The following is a 17,078-nucleotide window of genomic DNA, read 5'->3' as shown; positions in this document are numbered from 1 at the left end:
AAAATGTAATATGAGTGGCTCACATCTCAAATTATTTCTATTAAAGTCTAGCAAAAATAAGCCAAAAACAGTTTATCTACTTAATGTATCATAGACATCGCTTAACAAACAAATGCTTGGTGAAAAGCCAATATAAAGGGGTGCCTAGGTGGCTCAGTGGGTTAAAGCCTCTGCCTTCAGTTCAGGTCATGATCTCAGGGTCCTGGGATGGAGCCCCTCATCTAGCTTTCTACTGGGTAGGGAGACTTCTTCCCCCTCTCTCTCTGCCTGCCTCTCTGCCTACTTGTGATCTCTGTCTGTCAAATAAATAAATAAAATCTTATAAAAAAAGGAGAAAAGCAAATATAAATAATGAGAAGGGGATCAATAATGCCAATATCTTCTCTATACTCACATATTTTTCATGCTATGAAGTACAGAAAAAATGTCCTTGATTTACTATAAGAAAGATGTTAAAACCTTGAGCAAAGGGGTGCACTACGTCTCTCCTGCTCCTCACTTGAGTCTGCGGCAGGTGCGAGGCCGCCCGTGCACCGGGACCGTCTGGCTGCAATGGCTGGAACAGCTCACGGACCGTAGGCTCGAGGGAGCCGAGTCGTCTTCGCTGCAGCAAGCATGCAGGAGGTGGGCTGCATCTCCATGGAGCAGTCGGTATGGACTAATTCCCTTACCCTCTGTGGTCTGGCGTGACACCAGCACTCCCACCGTCGCTGTTCCTGGACCAGAACCACCTGCGGGCCTGGCCTCTGCCCGGGGCGGGTTGACGGGGCAGTCCCACCCCTGGCAGTCTCTCCACACCCACAAGTAAGACATACTCAGGTCAGGACGGGAATATTGACTTGAGAAAACCTACCAAGTGGGATCTGGAATCCAAAGAGGGGTTCCAAGTTTCAGTCCTGCAAATGCCCAACACTGGTACCTTGGCCATGGTGGAGTCTGGGACCTGTAAACTGTTATATGGCAAACACTGAAACGTGAGCCCCATTTAGTCCCAGGTGGGGACCTGGTCCCTTCCGTCTGATTTGGCTTTTTGCTAAAAGATCAAGAACTCTGAAGTAATATGGATTTTCCCCATCTATAATTTTTAAAACCTTGTTTCTGATTCTAAAAGTTCTTCATGGTTATAGGAAAATATTTGGGAAATACAAAATGATTTAGGCAGAAACATATGCCCTTCAAAACCCCAACTCTGGTAAATGAGGAGTTAAAGTCTTGGTACTTTTACTTCCAAAGTGCTTCAAGTTCATTTCCTTACCATTTTAGCACAGCTTTCTATATTGGACATACTTGTAATTAACACCACCAAAGTCTGAATGTGACAGCATTGAGAAGTGGGAATGGGGATTCAACTCCATTCAGGCAAGCTTCTGTGGTAGCTGAAGGAACTAAGGGGGTGCCTAGGGGACCATCTGCCCCCACCCTCACTTGCCTGAGCATCTGGGTCAGGGACAGGCTCTTGGAGAACAGTGAGGACACCTAGCTGTGTCCACAGTAAGCAGGAAGGGGTGTGGAGATCCCTCACACCTGCACTCTGGGGTCTCACACTCTGGGTTTCCCTGGGGAGAATGCTTTCTGCAACCTACCTGGAGTTCTCATCCCCCTGCCTCAGCTGCCTATTGAAGGGAACCCCACCAGGTGGGTCACAGCACATTTTTCTAATTAGATTTCCGGACTGCTCAACAAATGTTGAGTCAATAGCATAATCTTAAAATTCCTCTTTATAAAAATTGAGGTCGTGACCACTGGTGGTTCTGACCTGTGCCTGGCAGAGTCTTTTCCTTTCCTATGTGCTTCTCACCTCCACCACTGTTCCTGCCACTGACAGGGCTTACCTCCCCACGGATGCAGCTCCCTGTCCCAGGGATGGCTCCCTCCTCCTGGAGGAACCCCTCTCCATCATCAGCTAACATCCAAGGACACATCCAAGGACACTCTCTTAGAGGACACATTAAATTTAATATCTTTATCTTAGAAGAAAACATAAAAATATATCTTCATGATTGGGGCAGGCAATGACTTCTTAGATATGACACACAAAAGAAATGAAGAAAAAGAGGTAAATTGAGCTTCATCAAAATTAAAAACCTTTGGGCTGCTATCAAATAATTAGTATTATAAAATAAAGTAGAGACAAACCACAGAATGGGAGAAAATATTTACAAAGCGTATATCTGATAAGAGACTTCTCTCCAGAATATGTAAGATCTCATACAAGTCAATAATAAGATAACTAAACCAATGGGAAATGGGCAAAGGATGTGTATAGACCTCTCTCAAAGGAAAATATACAAATGGTAACTGGCACACACACACAAAAATGTGCAAAATCATTAGTCATTAGGGAAATGCAAACCATAATGAGATAAAACAATAATGAGATACCACTGGAGAAACACTAGGATAGCTAAAATAAAAAGAAAGAAGCAGGTGTTGGTGAGGGCATGAAGAGATGAGATCCCTTATACGTTGCAGCAGGAATATAAAATGATGCATCTGCTTCAGAAAACAGTTTGTTCCTCAGGATGTTAAACACAGATTTATCACAGGATGCAGCAGCCCCACTGGTAAACGTGTCCCCAAGAGGAGTGAGAACAGAGGTCCACAGGAAAACCTGCACATGAATGTTCACATCAGCATTGTCTATAAGGGCCCCAAAGTGGAAACAACCCAGTGTCCATCAACTGCTGAAGGCATACAGAAAATACAGTATACCCTCCAGTGAAATACTCAGTGTAAGAAGTACTGATGTATCCTACCACGTGGGCGGGCCCTGAAAAATACTATGCCAAGCAAGAGAATCCAGTCCAAAAAAGATCGTATGTTCTACGATTCCACTTGCACCAAGTTTCCAGAAGGGGAAAATGTCCAGAGACAGAAAGTGTGCTAATAATATTACTAAGGAGTAATAGTGAACAAGGGGAAAGGGGGAAGCATAGAGGATATGGCATACCTGCCCATGAGTGTAAACTTCCTTGGAAAAGAAATGAGAATGTTCTCAAATTAGAGTGTTGTGATGGTTTCGCACCCTGTAACTGTACTTGAAGAACACCGTGCACTTTAAGTGGGTGAATTTTATGGTATGTGAATTTTGCCTATTACAGTTTTAATTTGGCTTTTCCCACCAGAAACTAATATTTAGAAGAGCTGCCCTTTCCATCTGCTACTTTAGCAAATCAAGTCTCAAGACGTCTGTGGTCCTCAGGAACAATTCATTAAGAAATTACCACACCCTGCCCAGCACTGTCCGCAATAAGTTATCTTTTGGAGAGCCATGCATTTATGGTTAAATCCATAACAATTTAAGGAGATAAAATAAGAAGAATAAAGGGAGATCAATAGTTCTACAATTATCCGCAGAGCTGCAGCATAATTATATTCCAGACATCTACACCCTTAATGGACTTCTGATAAGAAGCCATGGATTAATAGTCCACATTAACTTGGGCTGAGTTGCAGAAGAAAATCTGCACTTATAATTGTGTCACTTTTGCCTGTTTTGCAGAATTCTATTCTAGACTGAAGTGCACTATGAAAAGATACATCTGTAATCAACCACCATTGAGAAGAAACATGAAAGAAACCACCTCATGTACACAACAAGATCAAAAACGAAAAAATCAAAAGATATGACAAGAAGTTTTTTAAGTCATGTACAAAGCCTATGTGAGGAAAACTATTCAACACAAGGTAAGTCTTCTTCATTCTGTTTATTCAATTTCTTTTTAGTCATGATATCTAATGCTTTGAAATTTCAAGTGATATTTAATAACCTTTAAAAAGGACTTTTTAAATTTATTAAAATTTAAAATTTATTAAATTTAAAATTTATTAAAATTTTAAATTTACAATTTCCATCTGTAACAAACATGACCTAAGTTAGGATGCACAGCTCTCAAAGTACATTTCAATAAATACTTTTCCTTCCTGGGCTGTCCACTCTGAACTTTAGACCCAAAGTGTATCAGAAGTGACAGTACAATTTAAAAGGCATGCATTACTTGGTAGATATTTTATGAAGACTATTTCTTTTCATCTCCATAAGAGCTCTAAAAAGAAGATTGTATTTCCACTATGTGAGAAAGAAAGCTACTTCCAAGATTTGGAAGCTCTGCTCCTGGGCGATGAACTCAGATCTGCCTGTCCCAAAGTCCCTATTCTTCCCACTTTCCACTGTCCGTTGGTGCATTAATCTAATAAATAGTATGGAAAATACGAAAGAGGAGAGCTTTGCTTCTAGGCTCGTTAGATCCTGAAGAAGATTTTCTGTTTTCATTGGTTCTTACTACTTAATCTCTCAGATCTGAATTGTAAATGTAGACTTCTTATCTTCACTATGAAGTTATAGACAGTTTGTGAGCAAAAGCAGTAATTCTACATTGTATCTTTTGAAGTGCCTAGAGCGAAGATGACAAAAGAATAGACTTGACAGATGCAGAGAAGTCTTTCAAGGAATATGGGTAGAAGGGAAAAGGAATCAATAATAATTTGACAGGAAAATCTGTCTTAAACAACAGATTTGTGAGATATACTCAGTGTAATTGAAATGTCAGTTATTCTTAAATTAATATATACATTTGAAGGGATCCCAGTTAAAACACCAACAGGTTTTGATCTCCCATTTTTGTTTTAGTGAGTGGTGAGGTCCTTTAGTCAAGCCAATTCCAACCTATTTGTAAATAGACCAAAAAATTTTCACAAAACCCTGAACAACAAGAGAGTGACATTGCCTACCAGGTAGTGAACATTTGCCCCCCTGTCCTGCGTGCTAAATGCCTTCATCCTATCCCAATGTTCCCCCAAAGTCCTAACCCGTTCTAGCATCACCTGTAAGTTCCAAATCTCATCCTCTAAATCATCCATGTCAGGCAGGAGTATGACTCTGAGTAGAGGCCACACTCAGAAAGGCTCCAACCGTGGACCTGTGAAGAGAGAAAATAGCTATCTTCTTCCAGAATAGCATGGTAAGGCAGGTACAGGATAGACATTCCATTTTCCATAGAGGGAAACTGAAAGGAGTAGAGGGGTCACCAAGTGAGTCCAAACTCAGCAGAGCAAGTTCCATTAAGGCTTGGAAGATCCTCTGAGTCTTGGTGCCTTGTCCCCAGGGCTTTTGGGGTGGCCCTGCTGGCCTGGCCTTGAGCCTCTCTGACCTCTGTCTCCATGTCCACATGTGTGTCTTTGGAGTCATTCTTCCTTGTTCCTGAAGGACAGCCTGTGTTTTCCCGCAGGTAGATCTGGAAGCCCACTTCCTGCTTCTAGAATCTCACAGGTTTTGGATAGCCTCCCTTCATTTATTCCTGTCTCTGTTCCTTCAGGAGAAGCTCGTGGTGTTTCTTCTTATACAACATTCCATGAAACCGTGCTGGTCTGTGGTGTACATCGTGGAGCACCCATGCCATTAGACCTCTCCAGCCAAACCCCATCTCTGCTCCTGGCTCTGCTGAGATGTCTGAGTGGGTCCATGGGGCCCCAGATCATGTCTTCAGCAGAAGGTTGCCCAGCCTCACAACTTGGCCTTCTCTCCTGAGCATCCTTCATCAGCCATGGATGGCCTTGTTTTCCCACTCCCAACTGGGATTGGCTTGGGACTAACCCAGTCAAGCACTAGTCTGTCTTTGCTGAGCAACCCCTCCTCAATTTATCTCCTTATTCACACATTGCTACGAGCTGAGTGGAGCCCTGCTTGGAAATCTCTTCAGTTATCCTCAGGATCTCCTCAGCTAAATCTCAGCTACACCTCTCCATATTTGCCATCATAAATTGTTTTCCACTGGACAAAAGAACACAATTCATTTGAGTTTTCTGCCACTTTGCAATGAAGATGAACTTTTCTCCAATTTCGGATAACATGTTCCTCCTTTCCTTTTAAGACCTCACCAGAAGCACCTTTAACATTTGTATTTCTGCCAAGATTCTGGTCATCAACAACTCTATGTTCACAATGAGAAACTTTCTCTGCCATGCTTCTTCCCGAGTTGTCACCAGAATCTCCCTTAACATCATTCTTCCTTCCCAGTTCAGAAGCCACTTTGCTCAGGTGCTGCCATAACAAACAGTCACAAACTTGGTGCCTGAACAGAAGTGTTAAGGTTTTGATAGGATTAGGGCAAGCTGTTCCTTCTGGAGGCTCTGAGGCAATCATTTGCTCCACACTCTCTCATGGTTTCTGGGGGCTGCCAGCAACCCTTGTCATTTCTTGAACTGTTATTTGTTGTTGTTTTTTTAAGATCTTATTTATTTATATGACAGACAGAGATCACAAGTAAGCAGAGAGGCAGGCAGAGAGAGGAGGAAGCAGGCTCCCCACGGAGCAGAAAGCCTGATGCGGGGCTCGATCCCAGGACCCTGGGATCATGATCTGAGCCAAAGGCAGAGGCTTTAACCCACTGAGCCACCCAGGCGCCCCTCTTGAACTGTTGATACATCACTCCCATCTCTGACCCTGTCTCCACGTGGCATTCTCTTTTGTGGCAAACATTTTTTCCCATTTTTTTTTTTATATTCACTATTTAAAGTATACTTCTTACAGAGAGAAGGGCCGCAAAATACAACCATATTTTACAATTAATTTGCAAGTGGAAAGTGTTAATTAAAATTTAAGGCTCTCGAAGTTTCTAATTAGCCTGTAAAATTCATTCTGCTATTGGGGTTGAGTTTTTATTTCTTTTCTTGGTTGTATCTCTAATTATAGACTGTAAACTAAAAGTTGGGTGTTTTTTTTTTTTTATATTTCACAAGAGCATTTTAAAAGAAAATCACCAAAGTTTTAAAAATGTAAGTGGCTTCCTAAGATTCAGTTGATGCAAATACTATTAGATAATTTGGTTTCACTGTGAAGTGAAAACTTCTAACAGAAATGGCTGAGCTTTTACTTTATGAATTGGAATTTAGGGAAAATAATCTCAAATATTGATTAGATTTAGTTAAATCATGGGCATAATTCCATCAGTTGGTGATAATACACAAATTTCATATTTTTTATCCAAGTAGCACAAGAATATGGCAAAAAGTGTGGGTTACCACTCTATTCTTATAAAAAGATTCATTTATTTATTTGAGAGCAAGGAGAGAGGGGTGGAGGGAGGGGGGAAAGGGAGAAAGAATCCCAAGCAGACTCCCCACTGGGCACAGAGTCTAAGGCGGGCTGGATCCCATGACCTGTGATCCTGACCTGAGCAGAAATCAAGAGCTGGATGCTTGGTGGACTGAGCCCCCTGGGTGTCCCCTCAATTTTTTGAATATACATCCAGGACTGATTTTTAAGATTACAGTCTTGCATAATAGGCAAGAAGCTGAAATAATGACTGAGTCAGAAATTAAGGCAACAGCAATTCATTGACTGGTCCCCATACATCAAGCACATTGATGTCCCTCGTCACAGCAGTGCTGACCCTTACTACTTCATTTTTTAACCACATTCATATGTACCTAGATAACATAGCATCCAGAGCCAGTAGATGTATCTACATCCTGAAGGCACCGAATTTTAGCATACAACTCAGTAATGCCTAGTCACTCTGGAGGGCTGTCAATATGACCACTGTCTCGTTTGAAAGCATTTCCAAAGAGGCTCGCACTCCCGTGCTGTTGGCTTCATTCCCACTCCAAGCCGAAGTGAGGGCTAATGTACTTCCTGTCTCTACAGGCTTGCCTTTTACAGACATTTCATATAAATGGAATTTCACAATCTGTGCTTTTTAAAAATGTACTTAGCCTGATATGTTTTGAGGTTCATCTCCATTGCAGGATGGATGCGCACTTGGATTATTTCTACTTTTTGGCTCTTCTAAATCATGCTGCCATGAACATTCATGCACACATCTCTGTACAGACACATATTTTCATTTATCTTGGATGGATATTCAGGAAAGTCATTGCTGGGTGATCTAGTAAATTTACATGTTCATTTTCAAATAACTGACAGATTGTTTTCCACGGTGGCTGCACCTTTTTGTGTTCCCATGAGCAATGAATGAGGGTTCCAATTTCTCCTCAGCTTCTCCAACACTCATTCTTGACTTATATTTTTTTCACTTTATTTTTTTTTAAGATTTTTATCTACTTATTTGACAGAGAGAAAGAGAGCACAAGCTGGGGAGCAGAAGGAAGAGAGAGAAGCAGACTCCTCTCTGAGCAGAGAGCCCAATGTGGGGCTTGATCCCAGAAACCAGGATCATGACCTGAGAAGACAGACGCTTCATCCACTGAGCCACCCAGGTGCCCCTGTCTTTTTTGCTGTGGTCATCCTTGTAATTATGAAGTGACATCTCATTGTGGTTTTTATTTTCATTTCTCTGATGAGAATTCTGCCTTGGGCTTGTTGGCCATTCTATATACATATGCGTTGATGAAATGTCTATTCAAATTTTTAGCTTATATTTTACTGCCTTTTTGTCTTGTTGGCAAAAAGGCAGTAAAATGTGTTTTAATTGGGATGCCTGGGTGGCTCAGTTGGTTGGACGACTGCCTTCGGCTCAGGTCATGATCCCGGAGTCCCAGGATCGAATCCCACATCAGGCTCCCAGCTCCATGGGGAGTCTGCTTCTCCCTCTGACCTTCTCTGCGCTCATACTCTCTCTCACTGTCTCTCTCTCTCTCAAATAAATAAATAAAATCTTTAAAAAAAAATGTGTTTTAATTAGTCAATTCGTTGACTAATTGAGCTGCAAGCTTTTAGAATCTATTTGGGATGCAAGTAATTTATCATAATATGTTTTCAACATTTTTTCTTCCCATCTAGGACTTGATTTTCACTTATTAATGGTGTTCTTGAAGTTCAAAATTTTTTCATTTTTATGAATGCGAATTTGTCTTTAATCACATGTGTTCTTGGGGTTGTAGTAAGACTGTCTAACCTTAGTCCCTATTCTGCTGAAAGTGGAAACTGAAGTTTCATGTGGCCCAGGAGATGCTCAAGGGCACACATGTGTTCACAGGCAGGAAGTTGTCCCTATGCCATCTCTCCTCTGTGCTCACTGCTACCAGGATTCAATTCCTGGGAGCCCAGATGGGGGACGTCTGACCCTGCGCCTGCGATTTCCCCAGTGGTGGACATATTTTGAGTGACCCAAGCCCAGGAAGAAGGAACAGACCTGTCTTTTCAGAAAACACCTCAAGCTTCTTCTGTACCATGTGAAATAAATGTTTTGTGAGCAAATACATCCTATAAGAAAGTTTCTGATGATCCCTTCATCACCCTAAAGTAAAATGAACAATGCTCTTCTCTGATTTTAAGATACAAAAAGTATAAATGTAAGTTAAAAAATTGGCCTTTAAACCTTTTTTTTTTTTTTTAATCTATATAAACAAACTCTAGGAGTGCCTGGCTCAGTCAGTTGAGCACTGGGCTCTTGATTTTGGCTCAGGTCAAGATCTCAGGGTCATGAGATGGAGTCCCTCGCCAGACTCTGTGTGGGGATGGACTCTGCTTCTCTATCTCTCTCTCTGCCCTTCCCCCAACTCACAAGTCTCTCTCTCTCTCTCTCTAAAATAAATAAATAAATCTTTAAAACTTTTCTATAGGAAAACCAGGGGACCAACTGTTAAGTTTAAAGTAATCAAAAATTTCAACTGCATTACCCAAATTATTATAATGTGCCAATAATTAAGGTCAGTCACAGTGTATGTTGGTTTAATGTTAAAACTAACTAAAGAGACTTTACGAAGAATACGTGGAGGAGACTAGCTCATGTTGTGAATTTAGGAAGCATTTCAAATATGTCCTTGTGGAAGGCGGCCTCAAAAGTGACCCCAATGACCCCTACCTGCTTGTATACCCACCCCCTGAAATCCCCCCACGTCTTGGACATGGGCTAGGCTGAATGACCTGCTTCTAACAAATACACAGCAGAAGCACACACACAGCACTCACAGCACTGCCAAGGTAGGTGACAACATTATGTCAGCATGCCCCTGGCCCTCCCTCTCTTGAGCACTTGCTCTGGAAGAAGCCAGCGGCCATGTTGTGAGCTGCCCCACTGATATGCCACGTAGTAAGGCCCTGGTGTCTCTGGCACACAGCCAGAAAGCACCTGGGGCCAAGGAGTGCCAATCTCCAGTCCTGGGACTGATCAGGTCTCTAAAGGGATCCTCATATTTGAACCAACAGGAAAAAGTCCTATCCTTTAAGTCTGTATGACTTTTGGATAAACCACATATTCAAATTAAGTGGAGTTCAATCAGACCAGGAGCGGGCGAGAGGACTTTAAGTATTGCATCATGATCCAAGCACGCTACAGGTAAGGGCTAATGAGAAGTGCTTTCAGCAGCAGCTGTCACTCCACCAACCTCTGGGGGTGTGGGTGAGCTCGGATTCTGCCACGAGGACATCACACTCAAGGCAACACCTGGCATCTTAATTATTGAAGGGCTGCACAAGGATCTCTCGTTCATGCAAACTGCACGCTTGTAATTCTTGACAACCGACGGTTAGAGGTAAGGGGTTCATTTATATTCTCTTGACCAGCAGTTGTGTAGATGAGGGCACAACTTAAGATCGAGCAATTAGAGGGAGTGAGATTTCTTCTAACTTATCTCTCTTCAGTTATGTTATCAGGAATGATTCTAATGACTCCATGTGACTAGCATCATAGTAACAAAGATGGAAATATATAAGGCATCTTATAAAGCAGCGCTTCTCAAAGCACGGCATCTTTTCTTAGAAAACCAAGTGCCCTGTCTCCACCCCCAAACTACTGGACCAGTAGAGGAAAAAGTCCCCATTGTTTTCAAGAATGACGTTTGGTTACCAGGACATCATCAGGATAGATCAGGGTGCTGACTGAGAGGCCAGTTTCAAAGGGAAGAATTCTGTCTTTGTAGTATTAACACTGAGGTCATGCATCTAGCAAAACAAAAACACTCCAGTAAACCAGGTTTTTAAAATAGCTTCTTTTTACATCATTATGAAAGATTTTCTGAAAGAAGTGGAAGGAGTTTGGATGGGACATTTATGACTCATGTATTTTTGTTTTGTTTTATTTTGTTTTGTTTTGTTTTACAGTGGGTTCAATACCACTCAGAGCACACTGGTTCTCTACGACCAGGCAGGTCCAGGAACAGCCTTCCCTGGCTCCTCTTGAGAAATGTGGTATTGTCGGAGTCTTGCCAGTGTCCAGATTGTAGAAGAGCTGAGGTGAAGGGCGTGAGGCTGAGGGCTGGTCCACCCATTCCTTGGGTTCAAGGATGAGAAGGGCAGATCCTGTGTGAAGGGCTGTGGGCACAGGGGCCGTTCTGATGGATCAGGACTTGAAGGAGCTCAAATGAGAAGTTCTCAGAAGAAGGGAAGGATTGAAACAAATTTTCCCTTCTTCCCCCAATGAAGATGTGTGTCTCTCTTCTTATTTCTTCATGTTTCTGAAAAGATTTTGAGTTGTTTTTCATTTCTGCTGCAAAGGCAAATTTTCTGTCAAATAAAAATGTGAACTGAGAAAATTAATAACTAAGAGAAAAGGGGTGAGGTGGGAAGAGGTCTGCACAGAATGACCTGCAGGCTCAGGCTGACCTGCTGTTTTACTATCTCACAATTCAGTCCTGAGGGAGGTTCTGGGGCCTCGGAGGCATTTTGCTGTCTTCTCCAACTGCAGACAACTTTCATCATCTTTCCCTTCTTCTACGTACTTCAGTCCTCCCCGTATTATGGTCAGAGACATTCCCATTTCTAGATTTCTAGAGTGGAGTCATAGGATTGTTTCCTTTTACTCATGCCCTTTATTCAGCTGTCCTGTTTGCCCTTAACTCCCCATGGCCTGACCCCTACAGAAGCCGAGACCATGGAGGATGACATCAGGAGGAGCTTGATGAGGACCAGGCCTAGGAAATACCACCGGATCAAAGGAGGAGGTTTTGGGTAACACCTCAGAGAGGAACCCCTGGAAAGGGCCATGAGGAGGGGGAGTATCAAAGCCCTGTAAGATACTATCACTCTGGCTATTCAACATGAATATCTACAATCACCATAATTGGGTTATGAAAAAGGAGCATATTATACAAACACATATAGAGAATTGTTTTACTGCATTTCTACTATACGTATAAAAATTCTATTTAAAATTCTATGAGCACAATTATATATTTTAATTTTCTTTTCAGTAATGTGTATTTTAGCTCCTTAAAAGTACTTTTTCTAGGGGCACCTGGGTGGCTCAGTTGGTTAAGCATCTGACTTTTGGTTTCCGCTCAGGTCATGATCTCATGGTCGTGGGATTGTGCCCCGAGTCGGTCTCTGTGCTCAGAGGGGTCTGCTTGAATGTTCTCTCTCCTTCTCCCTCTGCCACTCCAGCTCATGCTCTCTCTCTCTCTCTCTCTCTCTCTCTCTTTCAAATAAAAAAATCTTAAAACCAAATGAAACCGAATAAAACAAAACCTTTTCTGGCTACTGTACACATGCCCCAAGGTTGTTAACCCAGAGAGCCACTGGCCTAAAGCCACACATGTTTGGTCTGATGCACCACTGCCTTTCAGCTCTTGTGGACTCCATTCTCCCATCTATTTTTCAGGGTCACAGATTCTAAGAGGCTTTGCCACAACATCCCAGGGTCCCAGAGTAGCCACATCACAGCATGACATCCATATGTATGGAGACAACCACAGTCCAACTCCAGAAAAAAGAGTCACAGGGCATGTATCAAGGAAGAAATAGAATTTTATGTTTGCATTTTAAGTTTAGGAACCATCAGAAGTACTTGTATTGGCACTGGCTTGTTGTCAACAGAGTAACAGGGAGACAGCAGAGAAACCCTATTTCAAAAGCTAAAAATCTCACTAAATCCTTAAGATGTTATGAAATAAAGCTTTGATTCTGGTACACAAAGCAGGCCCTGGAATTTTTCCTGTGCCCTGCATAATACTTTCTAGCAGATAGGGCTTACTTTTTGGTGTTGTTATTAGTTACGTTCCTTTTCCCTAGTTTTTGGTTGACTTTATTATTTTGCTTTATTTTTAAAGCTTACAAAATGAAGGGTGTAAGCTATGCAGAAGATGTAAGGGATAAAAATAAAGAAACACCCATGCATAACTCCTCTGCCTAAGACAGAAAACTCAGCCATGTCTTCGCAGACCTTTATTGGTCCATCTCTACTCCCATCCTGTTGGTTATCCCCATTGTTCCTCCTCATAGTTTACTTGATGGGAATATACGGCTGAAGAAAATATCACTTTGAGTTGCATACTTTGAAATTTAAATAGAGGGAACCATATACTGTGTGTATTCTTTGACTTGCTTTCTGGCTCAGAATCATGTTGATAATATTAAATCTCATAAACTTTCATTGTGGTCTATGGTCATTGCTTTATTATATCTCATCATAAAATTATATTAAGCAAATGCATCCATTCTAGTTGATTGGATTGGGTCTTTCCCCCATTTTTCATATTACAGTGAAAACAGCTATGCATCTTCTCAGGATCTTGGAGACGGGGCTGAAATTTATTTAGAGAATATACAATAGGAATGGCTGAGTCCAAAATTTGACACATCTTCACATCTACGAAGCTTCAACAAACTGTTTTCTGAGATGGCTGTGTCCTCATGAGCAGTTAAAAGGCTCTGGAAGTCCATGTTGCTATGTAGAGTTGATAGTGTTGCTTTTTTTAATTGTGTCCAACTTGGTGGTTGGGAAATGGGATCTATGTTTTAATCTTCATTTCCTTCATTACTAAGGCAGCAAATAAAGAAAAATAATTTTTTAAGTATTTTATTTATTCATTTGACACACACACAGAGAGAGAGAGAGAGATCACAAGCAGGTAGAGAGACAGAGAGAGGGGGAAGCAGGCTCCCCGCTAAGCAGAGAGCCCAATGTGGGGCTCAATCCCAGGACCCTGGGATCATGACCCGAGCTGAAGGCAGAGGCTTTAACCCACTGAGCCACCCAGGCACCCCTAAAGAAAAATAATTTCATTTAGACAAACCAAGAAGGAAAAATGGGAGGGGGCTACCTCGGATGAAGGATCAAATTGGGTGTCTCCTGTGCAGAGTCATCTATGTAGACATGAGAGACGAGATGGGCTGTGCCAGGTAACCAGCCGTGGGCAGGGGGCTGCAGACAGAGGGAGTGGTTTCTAGCAGTTCCAAGAGGCAAAACCCTCTTTCCTTTTAAGTGCTGTAAGTATTCTTAGCTGGTAAATAAGAGACCTTGCCAGACAGTTTTCATCTAGATTAAGAGACTAGGGAGAAAAGGGAGAATGTAGGGAGACATACTTTGTGCCTATTTATTCTCTTAACTGGGGTGAATTACTTTGCACTGTAAGAAAAGGAAAATCACACATAAAAACAAATTTTTAAAATCCTTGAGAAGAATTAATCTGGCATGAATCATGCAATGTTTTAAGCTTAAAAGAATCATTAAGAGCTTTCTAGATTTGGAGAAATATATACATATATATAGTCGGTCATATTTTAGATCTACATGACTTGCCTGTGTTAAATCTAGATGAAGCATTTCTAGCCCATTGGAGATGCTCCTTCTTGTTCCCAAGTTCCATTATATGTAGCTGCAATGGGTCATTCCCTATCACTTGAATGTTGAGTCGAACTGAGTGTCACCATTCACTCCTGGAAAAGGACCCACCTTTAATTATCAGTGGAGTCCAGAAGAGCCCAATGGGGAACCTTTCTAGTTTTTCTTAGTCACTTTGCATTCTCTTGGGAACAGATGCCGGGATGGAACCAGTCATATGAGTGATTTGCCAGGGAGATGCCTGTGGAGAATGAGGAAGCAGGAGTAAGCGTGGAAAGCGTTCCTATTTCGATGCAGGTCTGATGACCGAGGAGACAGGATGAGGCAGGATTGGACAAGAAGAGCTTCGGACTTGACTGCAGTTCAGAGACAGCTTCAGCCAGGCTGATGCGGAGTCTGGAGTAAAGGCACCCTCCAGAGAGACCCCACATGAGGCCAGGAGAGCCCTGCTCCACCATCCAGTCATTGGCTGAGAGAAGCCTTGGGAGAATATGGCCACAGGATGGAGGTGAGTGGGGACCCAGAAGTCCCAGAGGTACCTAGGCTGGAGGCTGTCACTTTCCCATGCCTCTCACAACAGGTTCTTTTGAAAGGGAGAGCTGAAAAACGTATCTCCATAACTGCCTCACTAAGAAATATAAACCTATTAAACTCCCCATACAAAGAAGCTCACAGTCTTTAACGTCTGCATAACAATGAAATATCATGAATGCATCGGGCTCCTAAACTACATGTGGGCCTACCAGTTATGACATCCAAGAGCATCTCACTGGTGTTCCTAATGACATCGAAATGAAATGAGGGTTATTTGCCTGGTTCAAGGGATTATTTTTTAGAACTTTGTGTTGTTTGCAAACAAATTAAGAAAGACATTTTTTAAATTTACAAATTAAACTGATGTAGAGACATCTGTTAGTACCCTATAGCTTCAGTTCTCTATTTGTCTGTAAGCACAGTGATTCCCTTTCATGTTCCTATCCTCAGCACTGAGTTGGTTTGCTCTAAGTAGATTTTCTTCTGCATGAGCACGTACTCATTATTTATTTGGACTTCACATAAAATGGTTGCTATCCTTGACCCAGTGGTCCCAAACCACTCACATGGGTCTAGAATGTTCTGTTCCTAGGGATGCTGTCATATGATTGCAGAAGCCAGGCCTCCTGCATTGTTCATTCATTATGTGACATTCAGATTTCTCAGACTCATCTGCTTCATTATCTTATTCCTACTAACCACACAACCCATCAAAGCAGAAGAACACAAAAATTGGATTCAGACAAAAGAGGCCCAGCTTAACCAAGAGACTGGTTCTTCCTCCTCCCTTTGTTTGCAATGTTCAGTGTATCTACTTTACAATGGGAAAGGAGTGGAATGGCTCACTTACACAGAGTAGGAGTTAGTGGAGAAGAATCATTAAATAGTGAGAGGAAGGGTAACCTTGTGTTAGGTTGGCCATCTGTGTGGGAGAGGAGAATTATGAATCCCTACAGGAGATTTGTCTAACAGAGGCCATGCAGTTGGGAAGAGCAGAGAGCCCTAGAATGACATGCATCTGTGATGCCCACCACGTGACATGCCTTCCCCCAAACCTCTTTATGTCTTATTAGAACCTCTTACTACTCAGCATGGTTGCCTGCTTAGTCCCATGACCACCATAAAACTTCTGGAAAGATAATAACTTTCCAGTTGGAACATAAGTATTGTTAGCTCCCCCGATGGCCCCCTTCCAGGTCCATGACTCATGGTTTGCTACCTTTGTCCTGAATGGCTCTCACTGATAACTTGATCTACCTTTGCTCCTGTCAAGGCCACTCAGCACCCTTTAATAGAAACAAAGAATGTTCAATGACAGTTGCAAAAAGACCAACTAAAAATAGAACCCAAGTCACTATTAGAAGGCTAAATAATTAACTAAATAATTAGCTACTTTCAAAATCAAAGTCGACCCCCCAAAGCCAAGGAAACTCCCTGACTGACAAATGCACTAAGACAGCCACTTTCCAAGGAGACTCCTCCTCCACCACCACACACTGTCCCCTGCTCAATCTTCTGTAGAGACAGAAACTTAATGGACACAACACACTGCAGCTGCTAACACCTGAGGCTGAGAAGCTCCTTGGAAGGATGAGGCAGGAGGCTTCACCACTCAGATGGGTTTTGGAGACACCCAAATTGGCCACTGGGTCTCTTCTTGGTCTTTCGCCCAAAATTTAGCCCACAGCCTTCATAAAATTACATGTTAGCCCAAAGGAAATCTCAAAGATCTTCTCCACAAATATTGGTGGTAATGGTAATAACTAGCTCTTCTGCACAACCAGAAATAGGCACCATGTGTTCTCATTTATGGACTTTTGTCTGATGCATGTAGAAGTTTTAGAATTAAAGCTCTTTATTTATACCTGTCTGGATGTTTTTGTGTCTACACATATGTAATAGTTTCCTGCCTTTGGATGGTATTACAAAATTACACCATAAATTTCTTAAAAGAACTTTTATTTTAATTGCTGCAATGATAAATAAACACATACAGATTGAACAGTTCTAAAATTCCCAGAAATTTGGGAAATTTAACTTTTAACACTTTCACATGCTTTAAAAATATTCTTATACAAACTGACT

This window comes from Mustela nivalis (assembly GCF_964662115.1).
Source record: "Mustela nivalis genome assembly, chromosome: 2".
In the NCBI taxonomy this organism is placed as follows: domain Eukaryota; kingdom Metazoa; phylum Chordata; class Mammalia; order Carnivora; family Mustelidae; genus Mustela; species Mustela nivalis.
This window is presented reverse-complemented; position numbering follows the sequence as displayed.